General features: G+C 37.2%; 1 long non-coding RNA gene across 1 annotated transcript in view; it reads right to left on the bottom strand.

Moving 5' to 3' along the window:
* Positions 1-24,399, bottom strand: part of LOC309483787 — a 67,282-nt gene that overhangs the window by 29,851 nt on the left and 13,032 nt on the right. The window contains exon 2 of the long non-coding RNA XR_014200645.1: positions 17,451-17,595. This is a non-coding gene — a long non-coding RNA (uncharacterized lncRNA). The remainder of the gene's footprint in view (positions 1-17,450; positions 17,596-24,399) is intronic.

The following is a 24,399-nucleotide window of genomic DNA, read 5'->3' as shown; positions in this document are numbered from 1 at the left end:
ATTTTTGCAATATTTATATGCTATATATCTAGCACCCCCTCAGCACCTGCGTTAAAAAATATCTCGCACCGCCCCTGACCACGTATTTAAAAAATGGTCGGGTTTAAATCGGGCTCGGGCTCATAATTACAGTTATGTTAATGTTTTGTGTTGGGCCGGGCCCGGACACAAAGTGCATGGGCTCGGGTAGGGGTCGGGCTTGATTTGTTGGGCCCGATCTAAGCTCGATCTTAACTCAAAGTACCGGTAGGTTCAAAGTCTCTGTGCGTGTGTAATGTATGTCTCATGGCAATGCATATCCCATAGCCTATGTTTCCATGCTTTTCCACTTCAGATCTGCTGCGTGAGATCACGTGAGGCACTTCTGGCACGATAAACTTAATAAAATTTTGTAGTGTGTGGTGCACCGCGATTTTCAAACCTTGTAGTGTGAGCATGTTTAAGATTTGGGGGAAGAAAATCTGCAAAGATTCTCCTTAAGTGTGTGCTGCAACCAGATTTCAAAATCGGTTAGGATTTTAAAACTCCTGTAGTGTGAGCCAGGCATTAGTCCCTTTATGTATAACATGATGTTTTCGAGTTGATGTGTACCATTACAAAATGAAATGCTCTCAGAAAGCTTTCCAGCTCACATTGTTATTGCAATGATTTAATGCATTAGCTAATAAATAAATAAAAGAGTACCTATTTTTACACTGAGATGAATCCAGCCCTTTTAAGGCCAATATTTGTACAGAGAAAGTACAGGACATAATGATCCAACACGAGGTGTTGCAGTAAAAACAAAACAAAAAACAAAAAAACATCAGTCTGGTTGTATTCAGAAACCCAATTTGGAGATGATTAAATAAGAAACGTTCTCAGAGTCAGGGTTGTTCTCAACTCAGAAATGAACTGAGGATTGATGCTTTTTAAATTCAAGTTCAGTTTTTAAAGGGGTGGTATAATATGGAAGCAGATTAGTCTCAAATATAATTCACGCAAAAAACATGATTCACAAATGCGTAGACAATTTCACATGCATGAAACCTAATTCACGTGCACAAAAAAAAAATCCATGTTCGTGAAAAAAAATATATATTCACAAAAAGCAATTCACATGCGCAAAATAAAATTATATACTCATAAAATACATTTCACAAATGCAAAACACAATTCGTAGATATACAACTGTGCACAAAAACCTTTGAATGTTTAAAATGTACGAGTGTATTCTTGCATTTGAATGTGCAAATCGTCATTCACTTACGAATCGCCTTAGATATGTGTGTGTGTGTTTTTGAGACTTTGCTGGCAGCATAACACTCGTAACACAGAGCAGTCGTACTCTTTAGCCAATCAGATTTAAGCTTATCAATCGACCAATCAGTATCACGTGAGGGCGGGCCTACCTACATGTTACGTCATCAGCTTTCGACCAGTTCATGGCTGAGCAGAGGTAAGTGCAGTTAATCGTTCATTTCTGTGTTAACTGAAGTTAAAGAAGTTTGAGATCAGTTGAAGCAATAGTTTATGAACTATTAACTGATGTAAGCAAGTGTTGTTGTAATCAGATGTCCCATATCGTGTCAAAAATGAAGAAGAATGATGCTTGTTCTGTTGTATTTTAGCTGAAGGTACAGACAGCTCTCACAGCTACAATCACGCTAATGATTGCAAAACAATCATCTGTGGTCAATACCCATCGAGATTGTTCTTTAAATAGTGAATAGACCTATTTTAATGAGCAACCAGTGTTTTTTGCCATTTGTGTATGATGTTAAATTATTATTAACACTTGTTTCCCTGCATTTTATCAGGATTACTCACCTTTGGTGTGACATCTGGATAGCAGTCACGAACATCTTAATTCATGTTTTTTCTTTATTCTCTTTTATACTTTTTTATTTATTTTTTATTTATGTCTTAATTGGTAACAGTTTATTAAAACGTTTCATTAGTTAACATGAACTAATAATGAACTGCACGTGAACAGCCTTTATTATTTTTTGTTAATGTTAACATTTACTAATACTTCATTAAAATCTTGTTAACATTATTAAATGCACTGTAAACTAACAATGAACAGCTGTATTTTTAACTAATGTTAATAAAGATTAACAAACACAGCAACAAATGTATTGCTCATGGTTAATACATGAACTAATGTTAAATTGTACCATATTGTAGAGTGTTAGCAATATATTCAACATGCATTTCCTTATGTTTTGTGCTGTATTGTCATTGCAAGGTTTTTAAATAAGGTTTTTTATTGTCATCTTAAGGTCTCAGGACAATATTGTGAAGCATTAATTTTACTTTGCCTAGTAAAATAGGCAAATCTGATTTTATGCTGATGAGACAAAGGTACTTATCATAGAGAGGCAATTAAGATTATGCGACTAAGATTACTCAGTAAACTCTATTCAAATACCATCACTTAATTTCCCACGTCCTCTGTCTGACTCTGCAACTCTTGTACTATAGGGTTTTAGTACTTTAAATATCAGGACAAAATCTTATATGTCCTAACAGAGAGGTCTACTGATGACCGGACTGAACACAATTCATTTTTTAACTTTTCACTTGATGTATTGCACTTATATTTATATACTCTAAAAGCAAAGTACACTCTGACTGGATCTCACAACTCCTGAAGAGACGTATATTTCTCTGTACTGAATATTGTGCTTCACAGTTTAGACTGTCAGTTCATGATCTTCATATGTAACAGGAACATTAATCATGATCAAGTCATTTTATATATTTTATTCCCAAAGGATTCAGAAACTTCAAATTGAACTATGTCTGAATCTTTTAATTCTTACAAGAACATTTAATAATGCATGCATAGCCAGGCTTTATTCCTAAAGCGTGTACATATAGTCCGCAGGAGACAAATTAATACAGTAACAATGCATCACTTTCAACCACTTGTTGAAACAACTGTCAAAATGGATGGCTTGCAACATGACTGTTTTCAATGAATTACAGTAGAAATGGTAAGACCACAGTACTGGTTGTCTGCAACTTCATACATCATCTGTCTTGGAAATCTGAAACAATAAAACTACATAATATATGCAGATCAAAACATGTCTCCTATATATGCACGTCATTACATACATTATCATAGGTTGAATGTGTGGTGGACAGGACATGAAAATCCATCAATACTAAAAATAAATGTTTATATTCACATGTGGACTAAACAGCAGTTAATAAACTATTGCTTCAAATGATCTCTAACTTCTAAACACAGAAATGAACGATTAACTGCACTTACCTCTGCTCAGCCATGAACTGGTCGAAAGCTGATGACGTAACATGTAGGTAGGCCCGCCCTCACGTGATACTGATTGGTCGATTGATAAGCTTAAATCTGATTGGCTAAAGAGTACGACTGCTCTGTGTTACGAGTGTTATGCTGCCAGCAAAGTCTCAAAAACACACACACACATATCTAAGGCGATTCGTACGTGAATGACGATTTGCACATTCAAATGCAAGGATACACTCGTACATTTTAAACATTCAAAGGTTTTTGTGCACAGTTGTATATCTACGAATTGTGTTTTGCATTTGTGAAATGTATTTTATGAGTATATAATTTTATTTTGCGCATGTGAATTGCTTTTTGTGAATATATTTTTTTTTCACGCACGTGGATTTTTTTTTTGTGTTCACGTGAATTAGGTTTCATGCATGTGAAATTGTCTACGCATTTGTGAATCATGTTTTTTGCGTGAATTATATTTGAGACTAATCTGCTTCCATAGTATAATGCCCTTTTCAGAAGATGTAAAATAAGTCTTTGATGTCCCCAGAGTGTGTATGTGAAGTTTTAGCTCAAAATATCCCACAGATATTTTTATATAGCATGTTAAAATGGTCACTTTTTGAGGGTTAGCAAAGACACACCGTTTTTGTGTGTGTCCCTTTACATGCAAATGAGCTGCTGCTTCCGTCACAGAGGGCAGAGCTTCAACAGCTTGTGTCCTTTTACCTCACACAGACATGCACTGAAAATTTCTAAACTTTTAGCCTTTTATGTTCAAACCGGAGTCAGACAAGGTGACAACATGTAGAAAGCAACAGGACATTTCTGAATGGTTAGTTGAAGAATTTATGCAGCTGATGTGGAGTTAACTATATCTTCTAGTCATTGATTAGCATATTCTGTCATGATAATTAATCAATTGTTTTCCCGGGGGCGGGGTTTATGCAAATTTTAGGGTTGGTGATGTCACTAACCCGGGAGGAATGTCTGTAGTCCCTACCAGTCGTTTGTTGTAGTCCTTAAAAAACAATTTCTTTAAAAGCAAATATCTTCCTTTGCTTTGAACTTTGAGCGTTGGAACTTTGCAGATGTTGTTTATGCTCAAACAGCAACATTACACACTAACGAAAGTTAGAAAAGTGAGATCATAATCAACCACCCCTTTAAATTGTACAAAATTGATATACAATAGAATTGCAATTTGAATTTGAATTTAAGAAAGTACATTAAAATGAACCAACATTTAAAACAATTCATATAATTTTAACTAGAAAAGAAAGGTTTATAAAGACAAAAGAAATCCTACTTTACGATTTGGGATGTCTCAGTTGTGACGTCAGGTATAGCAAGATGGCAATGTACCTTTTCTACTAAATATACAGCAAGATTTTTACTTCTATAACTTCTATAAAAATGAATAAACAATGCAGATGAGGTGTAGTTTTGCTTTTTATGTTTTTATACAATTTATGAAGGTTTTAATTTTGTCATATTTTGTACATTTGGCTAGGTTTTTTTTTTTGTAAATGAAAAAAATCATTTCAATATAACTTTACCATCAATACAGACTATAGGCTTATTTGAAATCACATACTTTGCTAGGCAAAAAACAGTATAGGTATGTCTGAATTCACAGTTCTCATAAAAGAGTAGGAAATAAGTATGACTTATTACTGTACTTCCTTGTGTGCATATGATAAACATTTTACTATCCCATGAGGCAACAGAAGAGGATCTTTTTTACGCTGGTAGGTCACATGATAATTACAACATAGTAAATGAAGTGCATCAGGATTACATTCATACTACACACATTCATACTATACTTGTTTAGCTGTTACAAAGTAATTACTGTACTTATTCAAAATAAGTACCAACTTGAGTTTATGCGATTTCAGACACAGCCAATGCATCCATTGTGTCCACCATGTTTTCTCACTGACACACCTCCAATTTGGAAACCCAGGGGTCAACTCGTAATTATGACTTTGTGTTCATGTGTGTTCAACTCGTGAATATGATCTTTCTGACATGACTTGAACGCACAATTTGAATGGTGGCCTGACAAAGCCTGGTCTGAAGGTCTGATTAGATCTGATGTTTGAAGGTATGAAAGGAAATTCTATTAAAATTGATGAAATTATCAGATCTATATTAAATAATATATGAATGTGATTTTTATTCATTGCTCCTCAAAATTCCTCAAAATCTGGATTTGAATTTTTTATGTTATTACCTAAAAATGCTATGTGAAAGTTTGAAACAGAAAATAGTGGTTTTCATCTTGCCACTTTCTTGGTAAAGAAAACACATTTTTACTCAAATTAATCAAAATGGATTTATTGCGTTTTGGAATCAAACTCTTATACTAGACAGCAGCTGAAAGAAAAGAAAAAACTTTATATTAAATGTATACTCAATTAGCAGTTTTGTCACACCCTGCTAATGATTTAGCAGAACTGATGTTCAGCTTGCAAACAGTCGATCTGTCGTAATTTTAATGCTCATAATAACAATATAAAGACGTAAATTCCTCTGGGCTCAATAATCAAACTTAATTATCCTGTTCCACCATTGTGCAAGAAAGCCGACACCTCCCACCCAGCACACGTTTCTTGAGGAACGCTCTTTCAGTCAGCTGTCAGGTGCGAGAAAAGAAATGTATCAAACCCAAACAGTGTTTGAAAGAACATAAATCAAACAGGCTGTGCAATAAGGTGGAACCGTCTCGGCTCAGGAGCTGTTGCTGGGTGTCAGTTTATGTCCAATAGAAGCGAGGCCGCCTGGTGACATGTCGGTTTTATGTGGAGGTGGCTGAGGTGAGTTTTCTCTGAAAGGTTTTGGCTGTTTCAGTCGTGATTGACCAGGATTCATTGTTCTGTCAGCGTTCACGCACTTCTGCTGGAAGTACCTGTGGATGCTCTTCTGCGTTGCTTTTACCGGCTGTCTCTCGTTCGATGTGGTCACAGCCTCAAATGACTTAGTATCCAAAAGACTCACACTGGAGTGTCTGAATATGTATGCATTAAAACAGCTTGCGGACAGCTGAAAGATACTGGACAGCCAGCTTGGGAAATCCAGACAGGAGAATCTGATTAAGTTGTCTGGGTATCTGGAGATACCACACACGCACCTCTTCACAAACATTTGCATGCCTTTGCTGACCGCTACATGACCTGTATTCATGCGAATGTCAAGATTTGACTTGAAAGTCTGTCCTGGAAATTTTCATATGTTTTCTTGCTTATAAACCAAAGCAGAGAGACAGAATTTAAAGTCACAGTGAAATCCAAACTGACAATTCTTGTTCCTGTCCAACCAATGCTATCTCACGACCAATTCGTATGAATTCGTAAGAGTGATTAAAAGGTGGCTAATTTAGACAAATCGTACGAGTGAGGTGAGGTTGAATGAATTTGTTCGATTTGTCTAAACCCACGTGATGGGTAGGTTTAGGGGTGGGGTCAGGGGTAGGTAATTCGTACAAATTCATACAAATTTGGCAACTCGTAAAATATTTACGATTTAACAAAAATCGTACGAATGATTACGAGTGAGGTCGGATGAAAATTAGCCACCTCGTAAAATTCGTACGAATTGCCGTGAGATCAGGTTGGTCCAACGCTATCTCACGACCGATTCGTGCAAGTGAAATTCATACGAATTCGTTCGATTTGTCTGAACCCCATGTAGGTTTAGGGGTGGTGTCAGGGGTAGGTCATTCATACGAATTCATACGAATTGGGCAACTTGTAAAATATTTACAATTTAGCAAAAATTGTACGAATTCATACGAGTGAGGTCGTTTGAATTTGTACGAATTAACCACCTCGTAAAATTTGCCGTGAGATCGGGTTGTCCTGTCTGATGTATCAAGTCTTAATTTTTCTAATAAGTTTGGTTTTAGTTTGTTATTTGATGCTATAAAAAGGGATGTAACATCATGATTGACAGAGTGCTTGCGATTGAGTCTGTGAGATTATGGCGGGACCTTGATACCTCGGCTCTACCTCACAATCACTACTCCGCAGACCCGGGCTCCAAATGACATCATTGGCGCAAGATGTCAATGGCCATTTCTGGGACATTTTAGCTTAATTTTTCTACAGTGAAAGGAAGCAGAGACACGTTGTTTATCTTTTTCTACAGCCTATATGGTCACAAAAAGTCACTATCATTTCTTGACGACTTTAAGCTGGTTCAATATTGTTGAACAATATGTAATTTAAAAAAGGGGAGAGTGGTTGGAAGCGGTGCGGCGGTCCAATTTCTCATTGAGTATTCGTTTAGTGGTTAAGTGTTTAAGTCTAGTACCCTGGGCACGTGCCCGGTAGGCCTATGCGTTAATCTGTCCCTCTATCAGCATTATTCTGCTATATTTCTTGATCAGGATCTCCTAGGCAACATTCAGGATCAGTACAATTGAACTCAAATCTCTTAAAACTGTCAGTTAAATATTCATTCATTACTGAACAGTATGAAACAGTCCATAAATACAAGCATCAAAAGATGGAGGGCTGTGGATGCAAAACAACAACAATAACAAAATCCCACACTCTGCCACTGACAACCTCTTTCTCGCATTTCCCTGTTCAAAGCATAAAAAAGTTGAAAACAGGCTGTGTTAGTGGAAGATGGCTGGGTTAGTAATTTACATGGATCTCCCGGGCCGTTTATGACAGTTCTTTGTTGGGCCCAGATGGCGGTTCTCTGGCGTCTTCTGTTCTCTGGGTTGAAACCACACAGTCTCTTTCTTGTGTTAGCATGCTGCATGACATGAGTACATCAGTACAACTCAACTTCATTTAAAAAAAAAAGATTTTGCAGTTGTTTTTGTGAAACTAACTGCTTTGCTTGCCCTGAATCAAACTAATAAATGTGTGTTTTCATTATGCAGCGATGGGATTTGCTGAATGAGAAAATATGAGATGAACTCAACTGAGCATGAAGCATTCATGCTGACTACACACTAGAGCTAAAATGATTTCAGATCTTGCTGATGAGTTTCACACGTCCTATTTTTTTCTTATTAGATTTTATGTTTATTTATTTTTATGAGGGTTTCAAGTAATAAACAGAACAGCAGATAGAGATACAGATAAGGTGAGGTGAAGTGGAGAATTTGCTACACATGATTGGTGCTCCTACAAAATAAATAATAACTCAAATAACTAATAAAATAAGCAGAATAAGCAGTGGTAAGAACGTGGGGGTGAAAAGCAAGACAAAATGTAATGTTTAAATGTAATATTTATACATACAAAAGTCCAAAAGTAATTTTGCACAAAAAAAAAGAGAGAAAGAAAAAGAAAAAGAAAATGAAAATTATAAATATTTGCTATCCATAACAAATTCTTACCTGACAAGAATATTACATTTTTATTGTTGTATGAACACTGTAAAAAACTTTTCTAGTGACTGGTCACATCTAAATTTTTTAATTGGCCCAAGTGCAATTCTTGTTGCAATAGTCTGTTAACATTGGCTCAATGAGAAATAATACGTCAGACAAATTTAGATGTTATCAGTCACTAGAAATTTTTGACTTGGGGATGTAATTTTTTTTTACAGTGAAGAAATATATGTTAGTTTTTGTGGTTTAACTCTTAGAACGTGTCGCCATCTTGAGGACAGGAGTTATGAAAATAAATGGGACATTTCTATATATATCACGAATATAAAAAAATATATATATATGAGAAAAATAGTGATCTAAAAATAAATGTGTTGATATGGTTCATGAATGAATGTGTTGTATTGAGCACAATACTGATCAAACCAATAACTAATAATAATGCATTTTTTTGTGTGTGCATATTTTTGTAAACACATAGGAATATGTGAAGATGAGGAACTATGTGGAACTGAAGGATGAACTAGAAATAGAATATGTGATGAGGAGATAGGAGATTAATCAACTCCATATTAAGATTACAATGTGCTTTTTTTCCTATCAATGTTTATTGTTAGCTTGTAAAGAGTACATTTTGTTTTATGTTTCAGACTATTGCTCATGCTCAAGCTTGTTGTAAGTACTTTATAACACTAAACATTTTTTTAATAGTCAAATTTCTCAGAAATGTGTAAAACAAAAGAATGGGTGATCACGGATGCTTAGGTTCAAGTTTAGGTCTTGTTTGACTCATTATAGTCGAGATGAGTGGTTCTTTTCACTTGTCCGCCATTAGCATTCCACAGCTAGCTGGAATAGCAGGCTGTTTAGTTCTACATGATCCTACTTATGAAATGACCAACTTGTGACAATCCTTTCCTATGACTTTCCTCAAGCCAAACAAGTCAGATCTGTTCAGCACACTAGGGACCAGCTTTCACCTGCATAATTTTATGATAAATGACTACTCAATTTTCGTATTTTACTGAATTCTAACTGTCGGCTATTTGAAGTTTTCATCATTGCAATGTCTTGCATAAGACATTTTTACTCTTGAATATGAATGTGAAGAAACATTTCTATCATTCTGACAGACATTAGGTACACAAGTGCTATGCTGGAAATTCATGTTCTGGTTGTAAAAACAAATGTGGGAAGATTTGGACGTGCATCAACACAGTGGCCTGACAGCAACTGGCTTTGTTGACAGATTCTGGTTAGCACATATTCTCTGCTTTACAAGAGGGGGAAAAAAAATATTTGATAACTAAGCATATTTATATAAATCTTTTGAGCGCTTTTAATTATTGCATAAGACAACTGTGCATAGTCAGGGACTTTGTGTCTGCACCTTTACCTCTTCCTCAAGCCATCTAACACAGCCTTGGCTCAAGAACATTTGTTCCTTATTATTTTAAGTCCTTTATTGGCTGGCCTGAGGCTATGCCAATGCACGAACAGCTCTCTAATGGGACCCAACTGTGACAAAAACAGAAAGACTGAGAAAGTGAGGGCAAGACAGACACAGAGAGAGACCAAAAATGAGGAGCGGATGAATGGGCAATATAAATCTGAGGCCAACTCTAGAAGAGAGTTCTGTTTTTTTATTATTATTATTAACATCGATTGCTCCAGGCTTAGCAAGTTTGTGTTTATGTGCTTCCACATTTACAGCTCTATATAAAGTGTAGACTTCTTTCCAAACAGAGAAATTCACATTCATTCTGTTTGTCATGTGTGTTTTATTGCGGGGAGAGTTGTGACCACTGCAGGCACAGCTTGAGAGATCCTAAAAATGTTAATTATTGCCTCATCATCATGTTGTGAGGCAAACAGTGACTCATATTTGTTTAGTTAAGTTTACATTCATCTTTTTTACTCTTACATATGCTTGCATAATATTCAAGATGTTTAGCATAGCTTTGGTTCTTAGCATCCGGTATTGCTTCCTTGAAATTTTAATAAGACAATTTGTATATATATTAATAAACAAATTATTTCAAATTTTGTGAATTTATGCGAGGGCTTAGCTAAATGTTCTTTATAAAACAACTAATTCACAAAACTACAGGACATCATGAACACAGAGCTTGAAATGAAAGCCCAATTATCAGCAAGAGCATACCGAAGGAATGGTTTCTAGTTATATAGTAATTCTATCCTTATTCTAATTGACACAGTCAGCCTATAATTTGCACTGAGAATCCTTTTAGTCCAGAAATAGGCCTAATCTGCATCTAAGCCACTTTCTTAACACACGGAGAAAGTGTATGCTGTTTTTTCAGCCTGTCTTCCTCTCAACTGAGCTCCTTAATCTTGGACTCCCTCTTTCCCTCCTCTAGCAAAGTCTTCGTCCGATATCTATAGTGAGTAATGAAGTAATTTGAGCCCTAAAGCACTGCCAACTTCCTTTAATTCAGGCTGTTTCAAGAGACGCAATTTACCACATCTCAGCCGATTGTCCTTAGCGAGGCAGCAAGGGCCTTTTACAGAGCTGCTGCTGAATGTTGCTGTCACCCTGATTTGTGGTTCTGCTTTCCGCTCCGAATTACACTGGTAGAATTAGTGCAGGTTTGGCAGTTCCCCATCTGCAGTGTGACTATAAACAGAAGCTAACAATGAACAACAAGAGCTTGGCTACAGAATTTTTATATATTTCTTTGTGCATAATGACTATGCAGTCAGGATAGGAGCTCTGCTCTCATAAATACAACTGATTTCTCATGAGGCAGATGGAGTCTGGTATATTCTTGTTATTTGTATAGTGTTCTCATTAGTATGGAGCTTTACAGATCACCACAACTAAAGACAGAGAGCAGGTAGGATTGTAAGAGTCTGCTTGAAAAATGTGTGACAAACATAAACACAACTAGCTTAAAATGGTATTGCAATTTTTTTTTTTTACTCAAAATATACACAAATATTATAAATAATCTTAGAAATAAAGATTATTTTGATTTGGATGATTTGTCCCATTACCCTTCAGAAATTATTCTAATATGCTGATTTGGTGCTCTAGAATTATGTCTTATTATTATCATATATTTGTGCTGCTTAATATTTTTGTGGAAACTGTAATTTTTTTCAGGAGTCTTTGATGAATTGAAAGTTCAAAAGCATTTATTTGAAATATTAATCTTTATTTATAAATAAATAAATATCTTGACTGTTACTTTTGATCAATTTAATACGTCCCTGCTGAAAAAAAGTATTAATTTCTCAAAAATAAATAAAATAAATCTTACTGACCCTAAACAGTAAAGAATATAATATGTATGGAATAATATTTTTATCTTTTTAATGTAATAATAGGCAGGTTTTAACACTGAAAAATCATGTGCATCCAACTGAATTCGCCTTTCACAATCAAGGGGGCGGGAAGGTACCCGTACACTGTCTGCCAAATGAAGAACGAATAAATGACGAGGAGAATTAGTTCATTAGCATCATGGTGAGAAACAGACTGTGGCATCATGGGTTTCATTTAAAAACAGTGGTATCTAATCAGCATAAAGTGCAACTCTTATTACCACCAACATTAAGAGTCCTGGTGTTTAGTATCACGCTACACTGCCTCAGTACTCCACCTTTTTGTCTAATAAAATGCCAAAAGTCTCTCAAAAGGTCCTGGTAGCCGTAGCATAATGTTTTTGTTAGCTTCCGCTTGAATAAATCTCCTCTTCTGTCACTCTTCTAGTCATTCACAATAAACCACCGTCAGTCTCCACGGATTACAGACCTCCTGCTTGTAGAACCATATTCGACCAACAGCCCATCTGGCATCTGCTGCAGAGGCAGAGGGAGCAGGTGAACCTGGCACCCTGCCTGTCTGCACAGGCTCTCTCCAACCTCAGCGCACCTGAAACAAACTCCATCTAAAGCTTGAGGTTTATATATAGAGTCCAGCTTACCCAACATAGGGTTGCAGAGTCCAATTGTCAAGTTACAGATTTGATCAAATCTGTAGGCGAGAAAAATCACAAATGAGGTCTATTTAATACCTCAATTGACCCGCCCCCTTTAGTTACAGTTGCTATGTCCGACAAGCCACACACTGCTCTAACACCATGTTCTCACGCAGTGAAACATACATCACGGAGCAGAGAGGACACTGACAATGCGCTGACAGACAGGACAGACCAAGTTACTTCTGATATGAAACAAAGTCTCACCTTTCCAATTTGATCATTTTTTAAAGAAATGTAAACAATAAATACCGTTTTGTGACTCTTTAATGTGTCTGACAGATCACTGTTAAACTCGGTTAAAGCTGCTCGTGAACCGATCATCTCTTCCTTCTAGTTAATTTATAGCATCAAATAAACATGAATGAACATAAGAAGGAATGTTGTTTTAACCGCGGAAAGACGTCAGTACACACTGTTTTTCAAGTTCAAAACCTCCAATGTTAATCTACTAACTCTCCTGACTGCTTTGTCGGACAAAAATGGCGGATTCGGCGGATGGCGGATTATGATTGGTCAGATCGCCTGTCAATCAAACTCCCTGCAAAGGGTCAATAGCGAGCTTAAGTCCCTCCCCTTCCGGTGGACCACCATGGGACCTTAATTTAGAAAAATATTGTATGGTAGTCAATAGCGAGAGACAACAAATATTTTGATCTCGTTTGAATTGTGCCCTGAATTACACATGATGTTTGTCAATTTAAAAGATACATTTTAAAGTCAAGAAAGTCGCAGTTTGATGTAAAACTGTTGAGGTATAAGACTGAAAATATGTAATTACAAAGACTAGTACAAACCCAAAAGGCGCACATGTGATGTCATACCTTTTCTCTCAATGAATGAAGCTAACTTTACTGAAGCTAACGTCTGTCATTTTTTCTATAGTCTTACGTTATAACCGTAACGTTACGCCGTCATGCCTGAGTGTTTTGTACCAGACTGCACACATACGTACATAGTGCGAGACGAGAGATGTAGTTCATTGAGCGATTTTCACATAAAACTAAATGTTACTCTTCTGTTTTATGACAAACTGCGACTTTCTTGACTTTCATAATTATCTTTTAAATTGACAAACATCATATGTGTAATTCAGGGCACAGTTCAGACGGAATAAAAAGATAAGTTGTCTCTCGCCATTGACTACCATACATATTTTTTCCAAAATAAGGTCCCATGAGCCGGAAGCGGAGGGGAGGGACTTAGGCTCTCTATTGTTCCTCGATAAGAGAGCAAATAGGCTCTATGCACGATCGCTTCCACGTTCTGTCTCAGCCCACCTAGTTACATCCGGTGCTGCGTCGGAAGCCGTTTTTGCATTCGGTGGAGATAATGGTAAATTACACTCGCTGTTTACAAGAACTTCCAGCGGTTAACGTGAATGATGTTAACAATATTGTCAGGAAGTTAGCTGTCACACCTAAGAGTAAGAAAGACAAGGGCTTTAAATTATATTTTGAGCTATATCGACAACGTTGAGAGTGAGTATTCTTTCATATCATGCAAAATCCGACTAGCGAATCGGTTTCTAAAATCGTTGTCTCCGTTTCTGAGAAAATGAATTTTATGAAAGTTTTGCCACTAGTACACTTCGCTATAGAACGCGCTATGCGGAAGTAAGACGCTGGCTGAGATTCTACGGGAAATACGTCAGCAGCGTTCGTGCATAGAGCGTATTGATTGTTTTTCTGAGGTCCAGTAATCTCATATGAGTTCCAGATGAGATCTCTACAATGTCTCAAACTTTGCCCTGATATCAAAAGTGAACATTTTTCAACACATTCTTTCAAAAACCAAAGTATACTTTTATAGTAAAACTGCATGATTAATCATTAAAAGGTCGCAATCCTGATTCAAACACCCATGTGATCTTATTCCTAAATGACAACGATTCAGCTATGTCTATTAAACCTTTAACAAGTAAGATTACAGCAGAACATTCAAATCTGTGCTTGGTAGCAATCAAAATAGAGTAAAGCACCTTTTGAAAGTAACTTGATACTTCAAATAAACATTGTATCAATTACATCGTTGACTGTTAAAAAATTTATTTGTCACTGAATCTTTAATTCAAGAGATTTGCTAAAAAATGCTGATTTATGCAGTAATGAAACTAGGTAGAGTCTTTATGATTGAGTAATCGTTAATTCAAACCCCTTTTTCCCCCCAAAAAATTATCCAATTAATTTTTTATATAGACTGCAGAAATTTACATTTTGTTAGAACCTCTACTAAATTACATGTTATTTTATTTAGTTGTTGTTCAGAATCGTGGTAGACTCGTGATCTCTATTTTTTTTTTTTTTTAAATGTGAATCTCAGTTTATTCAGAACTGTGCAGCTACTTGGAAACAGTAATCTTTTTTTCTTTTTTTTTTCTTCCAAAGGAGTTTTAGAGAAAACATCTGAGAAAAAGTTGATAAAAAGAGCCCTTAGTTATAAAATAGCATAATCTGAGCAAGAAATTGTCATTAAACATGGTCTTATCCAAGGAAAAGATAAGTTGCCATTATATGCAATATATTAACTTTTTACCGGTTAGGCAGTAGCTGATGAGTTTGCATTTTGACTCTGAAACAAGTGCTAGTGCATTAACATGTACTCAACAGGGTGTATGAGTTTTGTTGTAGGTAATTCAGTCTGATTTATAAAAAAAAAAGGGGGTGATGATACATTAATCTTTCGCCCACCATGGTGCTGATATAAAGAGATGCGCTTAGTTGTGAAAATGAGTGCAGTATAGTGTTTGTGCTCGGATAGCGGGGTTGGATGGGTCACAGTCTGCTGAAAGCATTAGCAAAATGAGAACAACTAAAGAGAGGGATGGACAAGTTAATGACAGAACAACAGCACAAATTTCATCGGGTAACACTGAGGATTCCTGCAGGGGCCATTGTATGTACATATCATTTCTCCACCTCCAAAATGCATTAGCTCTCTGCTTTGTAAACCAGAGATAGTGGTGAAGGCCCATTAAAAGTCCAATGCTTTTATTAGGTTAAAATATTAACATTGAAATGCTCAAATTGTCTTGCACGCATAAATAGATTCACAGCTAGCAGCTTTAATGGGTATAATATGAAAATGTTTCTGTCACATGTGCATTTGATGTATAATGGTGGTCACACTTGACTTTTATTTTTTTACTTTTTTTCTGATATGTGATTAATGTAAAAATACAAATGTTGTTTGTTATGTGCAAGAAAAATGTCCACTCTCTGTTGCTCTACAAGTGTATTTCCATCATTTTCACGCTATATTTTCATGCAATTTAAAACTATCTTCTGTTATATTGTGCAGAAATGCTATTTGTGCTTTGTAGTTGCCTTGCAGTGATGGAGGAGTGTGATGGAGGAGTGTTTTATGTAGCCCCAGAGATGTCTCTGTAATGTAAGTTCAATGGCATCGACAATGATATAGAGCGGTGAAGTCAAAGGCCTTATTACCGCACCCCTAAAGTCTAATCACCTAATTGGTAATTAACCACACACCAAGCTTTAAAAGATTTTGAGAGAAGTGAGATTGATCGTGGCTATCACTAGTGTTTTGACACATAAACTAATGGAGGACTCAGAACACCAACAGAGAGCAAAGAGAATTGAGGACGCTGACATTTTGCTTTTGAAGATTCGGGTTCATCCAGGGACTGCCATACTGAGCAGATGTGCTGTTTTATTGAAACACTTCACTTTAATGGCAAAATGAGATGATGAGATGGTACAATGCTAAGAGGAAGCTTCAAACCTTGTACTAATGAAAGTACTAAGTGAATTGATTAAGACAAAGTCATAAGAAATATATCATTTGGCTCATTAAATGAATAATTTTAGCAAAAAAAATCTGATCAGATTAGTTTCATTTGAAGTTGTGGTAAAAAACTTGCTGACTGCACATTAAATCAATTAATCTGAAAACCACAAACATCCTATAGGTTATTTTTGATGTATAATTATTATATATACAATCTATAAAATGAATAATTAAATATTAAATATGCTCAACCTTTCACAATTTTAGGTTTAGTACGATGTTTTGAAAGAAATTTCGTATACCAAGGCTGCATTTATTTGAATAAAAGTACAGTGGAATTGTAATAATAAAATAAAAATAGTTGTTTACTATTTTAATAAATTTAGTAAAATAAAGGTATTATTTTCAGAATTTTCAGAAGACATTACTGTTTTCATTGTCTCATGATCCTTTAGAAATCATTTTAATATGCTGATTTTTCTTATTAGTTTCAATGTTGAAAACAGTTGTGCTGCTTAGTACTTTTGTAGAAAACGTGATACTTTTTTGCAGAAATCTCTGATGAACAGAAAGTTCAAAAGAATTATTGAAATTTTTTATTTGAAATTGTAAAGGTCTTTACTGTCACTTTTGATCAATTTGATGCATAATTGCTGAAATGCATAATTGCTGAATATAATTATTCATTTATTTTATATAAAAATATGATACTGACCCCCAACTTTTGATTCATATAGTGTTTATGTAATAATTATGGAATATTTGTAAATGTTATGTGCATTTATTTTATATTTTCTATATTTATTTATCAAACTATTGAGCATTAGCACCTTTTATCATATTGCCAGTTTATAAAAACAATAAGCTACAAGAGGCCAAAAGTTACAGTCATGCCTAACAACAACCATTTACCAGAGTAAAATCCCCACAGTGTCTCATGGCTTATTGCTTTAATAACTTTATGCCAATGGATATGCCCACTTCAACATGATCTTAGGGGACCTCCATTAGCTTTGTCCCATGCAGTTATAACTTTGAAGTCTGCACATGTTATTGAAGTCTGCTGATTACAGTTATTACTCACCCACATATATAAACTGACCAATATTTTCTTCTGATCCTGGTTGTTATTGGCACACAGACCCGTGGTCTGGAACATTCTAAACCTTTCCAGAGCATTTCCTGTTTGAGGCCCAAAAGCCTCATCCATCTCCGTATCTTTAAGATTCCTGCAAATATAAAAACATATTAATAAACTACTAATGGCAGATAAATAAACCCAATCATTTGATTGTGAAATGTGCAATGCATCCAGTTTGTTTATATTGTGCAGATAATTACCCACAGTTACAGTGTCTTTTAATCATTTATTTTAATCCTGATCAATGCAAAATGTTAACAAGAAGCCTGTAATCCTCTCACAAGAAACACTTTCCCACCAGTTACAGCCTCACCATTGTGGATATACAGAGGGACATTTATTCAGTTGTTGTTTTGGTTTATGATGCAGGTGAACCATAAATGAGGTCAGATAGTGAGGTCGTCAAAACATTTTCTTCTCTATCCATAACAGGAATCATTCAAACTGATTGAATGATACACACACACACACACACACACACACACACACACACACACACACACACACACACACACACACACACACACACACACACACACACACACACACAGTGGATGTTACTGCTTGCTCTGTGTGTGAGAGAGACACTTGTGTAAACTAACCAAAGAAAGCAATCACTGCTCTAATCACCATGTCAACTAGTTAATTCATTGTCTAAACAAAGCATTTGAATATTTAAGTCACTGTTAAAGATCATTTTATTTTAATATCTTCATTTTGTATTTCATTTAATGAATTGTTTTATTTTACATTTATTAAATTTTATATTAAAGTTGTAATTTATTTTATTAATATTTTCAATGTTTTACTTGTTTTTTTTAAATGTATTTGTTTTATTTTGTTATTTATGTTTTATTTAATTTTTTTAATAATTTAATGGTATTTGTATCTATAAGTGCATTTATTTATTTATTTTTGTATGTGATTTATTGCTATTTTATGCAGAATGATCATGCCAGTAAAGTACTTTAAAAATTAAAACTGAGCTGAAGAGAAAGTGGAAAAGGGAGGGTGGGAGTTAGTGCCATTACTTATTTCTTCACAGGTAGTATAGATCAGTTTTTTTAGCACAGTTTGAGGTTCTCTGCGGGTCCATTCTTTCCCACACCCTCTCTGGGCTACTAAATGACCTGCCTCTTGCTGCCCACAGCGGGACGCAGGATGGCAGCGCCGGTGTGGAGACATTAAAGCCAGCATGGGTTCTCATAAAATATATGGATTTTTGTGATACCCACATTGACAGCATTATGCTGTTGGCTCTGCATTTTATTCAGAAAAGTGTTTTCTGTGCAGCCATTTCATTTTCAACACTGCAAAGTGGACAATGATAGAGAAGAACAAAGAAACCGCAGGTCGTCGTAGCTCTTATCGGTTGAAGCCGTTTAAATAGCAAAGGGTGTGTGGTAGGATTACTTTGTCACAGGGAATGAATATGCAGGGTTGAAGGGAGCATGTCTACACGATCCCGCATGCATTCTCAAATGTTCTCTCTTCTCTTCTTCCCAGCATTTTACCAAGGACGAAGGGGAATATGTATACACACGCCGCTTCAGGTCAGGGATCCCATGTAAATTGCATCAATCAGACAGCGCCCTATTGTCATGCAGATGTACGTTTTGCGGAATAAAGGCTCTGGTGAAGTATCGCTACAAGATAAGTATAGTTAGATAGAAGCGTACATGAAGTGCCTGCCAACCGAGAGCATTGACAACAAGCCGGGAATGTTTGGCACATCGGAATGTGATTAGGTTGAGCAGTTTGGGCAGATTGAAAGAGATTGTCCAGATTGTCTCATCAGATTGCACCTCTGTTTTCCCACACCCGCGCTTGCGTGGGGTTGAGCGTCTCAGTTATTACTGGGAGCTGGGAGCCATATTGCGAAGCTGTTTCTACAAATAGCCGCCTCTACAAAAAGCCTCACAGATGTCACTCTGAGTTTGCACCCTTCCGTCCTGCTGTGTCTGGTTTAACTGTCAGTAGAAGAACGCACCTGAGGAACAGTGAGGTGTCATCGTAGCTGTCACCTGTGGGAGCAGGGAATCTTTCCCCGCCGTCCTGTTCTGCCTTTAATTGCTGTCACAAGAGTGAAGAAGGGAGGGCTGGCGTCCCCTGACAGCCTAATTAGTCTTCTGTAGTGCGGCTCTGGGCAGTAAACAGAGACAGACTCTGATGCGCAGGTCCATAGGCACACCGGTTCAGCGGTGGTGGAGGAGTGGGAGAGGCTCCTGGTGTGTTACGGATCATCAGACCTCTAACACTCTTATTAATAGCTCTATCCATCCTACTGCTTTGATTTCATTAACACCATGTCACCTCAAGGCCCCAGCCAGGCCCACAAGCACTGTCCTCACACACACACCCTTCCTCACATACGCTGTCTCCATCCGCTGACCTCCCCCTGCTGTACAAATGCTCATTATGCAAGGGACTCATTACGCGATTATTAAATACATGGCCTCACATGTGAGAATGCCTCTGAATATTGATTAGATTCAAGTACGATTTGTGTATAATTTGTGGGTAAACCGTGTGATAGGATTTCAATTTGCAAGGAAGACAGAAGGCTGTTGTTTTTTTTATAGGCACACGCTGTGCGCGGGAGGCAGCATATAGAAGATTGTTTGTTTAATCACTGAAATAACTTCAGACATCCTCTTGAACTGCATTGCTTGACTTGGCAGCATGTCCAGAAGGCATTGATGAGAATTCAGTTAAATCCACAGATTTATGTTGTGTGTATAATTAAAGGTAAAGCGATTAATTCTTTTGATGTTAAAATACTTTCTATTCTAGTTTAATGGGTAGAGACAATGAAGAAAGCCATTCCCTGACAAGTGAAAACACTGTCTCGAAAGGTCGTTGATCACACACGACGAAGATGAGGGAAGTCAAAAGCCTTTAATGAATAATCCACACAGAGTAACACAGGAGATAGCAGGCAATGCAAAAACCATCATACATAGACAAGGCCGGACAAATGGGAACAGAAACAATAGAACGCATTTAGAGGGGATAAACAAAGGTAATGAAACCTGCACAGCTGAACAGAATGACTAATCAAACGAGAAACCAACCAACTAATAACGAAACTGACAGATAGGAAGAAAGCAAAGACAGAAAACAAACTCAAACTGAACATAACTGTAACAGTACGCCCCCTCCCAGGAAGGAGTGACCTCGCACTGACAGTTCCAACGAGGGAGGAGGCTGAGGTGGAGGACTTGAAGTAGGTGGGGGACAGGAACCCAGGAGAGGTGATGACAGGGTAAACCAGGGTGTTACAAATCGTGGGAAGAGCCAGGGAGAAGCCTGGAGCAGGAGGAGCCAGGTGGCACCCCAGAGTCCAGCCAGGATGGAAACCCATGGCAGGGATCTCCTTGACGCAACCATGGCGATGACCGAGGGTGACAGAGCCGATGGTGGTGGAGCCCTAGGTGCAGACAGAGAGCAGGTGGACCCAAGCAACCCCGAAGGCCTTCGGAGCTGCAGGGATGACCCCCTGAGGTGGAACCGGGGGGCTGAGGAAAAACTGGAGTGACTGAGAGCCAAGGCATAGCCGGAGGGAGGGCGGAACCAGTCAGAGCTGTAGGGGTGGAGAGCAGGAGCGCAGCAGATGGCTTGTAGGTCCGTGACGCAGGATGGGTGACATCTGAGCGAGGTGAAGCCGGTGGTCCGAGGGAGCCCAGTGAAGCCGAGGGAGGGAGAAGCAAAGGTGGAGGAGTCAGGGCAGCGAGCCGAGGCGGAGCGACGGGATCAGCAGCTGGAGGCGGAGCCAGGGGATCCACTTTCCCAGGGGGAGCTGACTCAAGGAGGTTGCATTTGTTGGCTGCATACATCATCAAGGATATCTCATTTCAGAAAAGTAACAATTATAAAATTGTCTGTTTATAATTGACTATGTTATTCATATATTCCAACATGTTGTTCAATTCAATTATTCCTTCTTTTTTTAACTTCACAACCCTGTTTAATTGCAGTCAGAATTACCTTTTATTTCTTGTAAGAATTCCCCCCAAAACTTTGTTTTTGTCTCATGCTGTCCATCTGATTCAAACAGGGGCATTAGCATACCCCTAATTGGACTGAACCATTTGTAGTTTTGTCTGGGGGAGGGAGAATAGCAGATAAACAATTCTTTTTCTTTTTTTTTGGTGTGGGTTAAGTACCCATGGGTTTAGACAGTGTTATTTGTGAATATATTCACAAATAACACTGTGTATGAAACCTGCACAGACACCCCCTTCCTCACTCAAAAAATTTTATTTTTTGATGTTGTTCACTTTGTTTAAACCATTCATTTTGATTTAACACCATTGTATCAGGTTTCATGTTCAAACACAATTGCATCATGTTAAAGCCACAATATGTAACTTTTTTGCTTTAAAAATAGCAAAAATCACTATATCTATGTTATATATATTTTTTAGTTGTGTACTTACATTATCCCGACTGTTTCCAACAACTTTCAAACCAGGAGAAATTTTTAATTTAATTCGAGAAACGTCCCGTTTCTTTATTTTCGTTTTGTCGCCGTCAATGGCGTCATATCCGCGTTGTCCCTGGTTTCCGCTCGTACTGCCATGGCAACCAGAGCTATGAACCAGAGCCCTCTGATACCCCTTTTCCACCAACAAGAACCGGGTGCTGGTAACCAAAGCGACTGACGGTAGTTCGCAATGTCTATTTGCACGCTGTTGTTGTTTCGTTCAAACATTATGGACCATGGCAAGCAGACTTTGGATACAAAAGGAGAACTAAAACGAGAATCAATATCAGCGCGGTGTTTTCGAGATGCCTAGAGCTCCCATAGACAGTATATAAACGAGAGCTCCACGTCCGAGACTTCGACCGCTTCTACATGTACTTTATTAAACAGGTGAGCACATTTACATAAAACTAATCAATGTTATATAGCTCAACATGATGAAATGTTAGAATATGATCTGTATGTTATTCTAATGTTGATCTAGCTTACTGCTAGTCTCATACAGACAAACTAACACATACATTTCAACACATTCAAATGCAGTTTAGTGTGATAGTGTAATGTTAGACCAAGTGAAACAACGCTGCGTTACCTCACAAGTTTAATTTGTCTAATAAACTGACCTGTGACTGTGAGTAGTAATTCTGCACTCGCGTGTAACGTTAGTTATCCCACAGTGTTTCCCAAGAAGCAACAAAACCGCGCACATTTTCTCTCAGGCAGTTGGCCGGTCAAGATAAATATCAGGTAAGCATTTCGAATCCCCATTTAAAGCACATTTGAACGTTTTATGTTTTATTGTCGTACTTCTCTAGAAGATTAACCAGCCCAGTAACGCTAATGTTCGTAACGTTAGCTACCAAGCGAGGAGCCAACGCGCCATTACATCAGTTAACTTACATAAGTTATCAGCGGCAAGTGTTAAATATGGAACGTGGAACCACTTCCACAATATGGAATATTTACTTATCCATAAACGTGGAACCACTGTCCATGATTAAATCATGTTCAACCAAAGAGTCATTTTTTTTAGTGTTTCATTATTTTTTATTTTTGTGTATAATGTATTGTATGTTTGGTCCCTGCTTGTTCATTTGGTACAGGCCGAGGGTGGAGTTAGCCCTTATAAATAGGGAGCTATAAGCTTATCAGGCCAGTCTTGGTTTCACCAAAGGCGAGACCCTGCTGCAAATTGGACCAAATTATTTGGTGTAGCCTTTCTTTGCACATTGCTGCAGTTTTGTTTTTTTCAGTTTGCTTGTATTTTAGTATGTGACCAAAAATAAAATAAAAATTCCATCATGATAAACCACCTTTTTTGGATCCACTGAACCTCTGTCCAGCTTGTTTAAAATTATTCTCTCTGACCAGTGGACCATCTCTCACACACAGCATAAAGCAAACAGTGTGACAAGTAAAATTTGAGTCTCAAGCGAATGATTCTTATTAGCCGGTTCTTTTTTGTGAATCGAAAGCATTCAGCGCAAATAGTGATATTCCTGAGTGAAAGACTTAAATGAGGCATTTTTTAACTACAAACATGAATATGAATCTATTGGAGCCATTTCTCAATTAATCTAACTCACTTCCTGAACCGTTAGTCATTAATTTAAAGAACTTAAATCAGGGTAATTAAACAACTGGTTGTTCATATGACTAAAGATGCATATTATGAGTTTTGACAGTGATGTTTTATAAAAAAAATTAAAAAAAGAATTTATGAAATATGAATACTTTTTTTTATTGAAATTAGCATTTGGCAACAGCAATGCATTTATTTTCCAAGTATATTTATTCCCCCCCCCCCCCCCTTTTTCTTGCTCAAATTTAAAACAGTCATTAATGGATGCATTAAGTAACAGGAATCGTTAAATTCTTTATGATTGCTATCCCTAATTTGGGACATGACAATCTGTGACTATCTGGTCTGAAAACATCACTTCTGTGTTTTTTCAATTCTTTTGGAGAAATGAGAGCATCATTTTGCCGTCCTTAAATTGGCCTGGAAAGACCGCTCAGCCCATAGCAGCTCAGGAATAGGGCAGCTGATGTCAGCGGGAGCCAGACCACACACACAAAAAAACCAGACGGCTCAGAGAACCAGAGACAAAGTAGCACTGATCCCTTCTGCCCTCATGTCTTCCAAAAAATGCTTCTTTATTACCGTTCATGTGCCCCTGTGTTCCCCAGCCCTGTCAGAATGAGAGTGGGAGCTGGAGACACATAGATTTAAAATACCATAATTGTTTTTAACTCACTTAAACTAGACAATAATGTGTAGTTCTTCCTAGAAACAAACAATGTCCATGTACCGAAAACTGCATTTGGATGACAAATGATTGTAGATGCAGGAAAATGCCAATGCTGTTTAGTCAAATGAAGAAGATCAGCTTTGTGGAGCTCATA

Source organism: Leuciscus leuciscus (genome assembly GCF_965113295.1).
Source record: "Leuciscus leuciscus genome assembly, chromosome: 20".
NCBI classification, from domain to species: Eukaryota; Metazoa; Chordata; class Actinopteri; order Cypriniformes; family Leuciscidae; genus Leuciscus; species Leuciscus leuciscus.
Note: the sequence above shows the minus strand (reverse complement) of the source record. Positions and strands in the feature narration are given on the sequence as shown.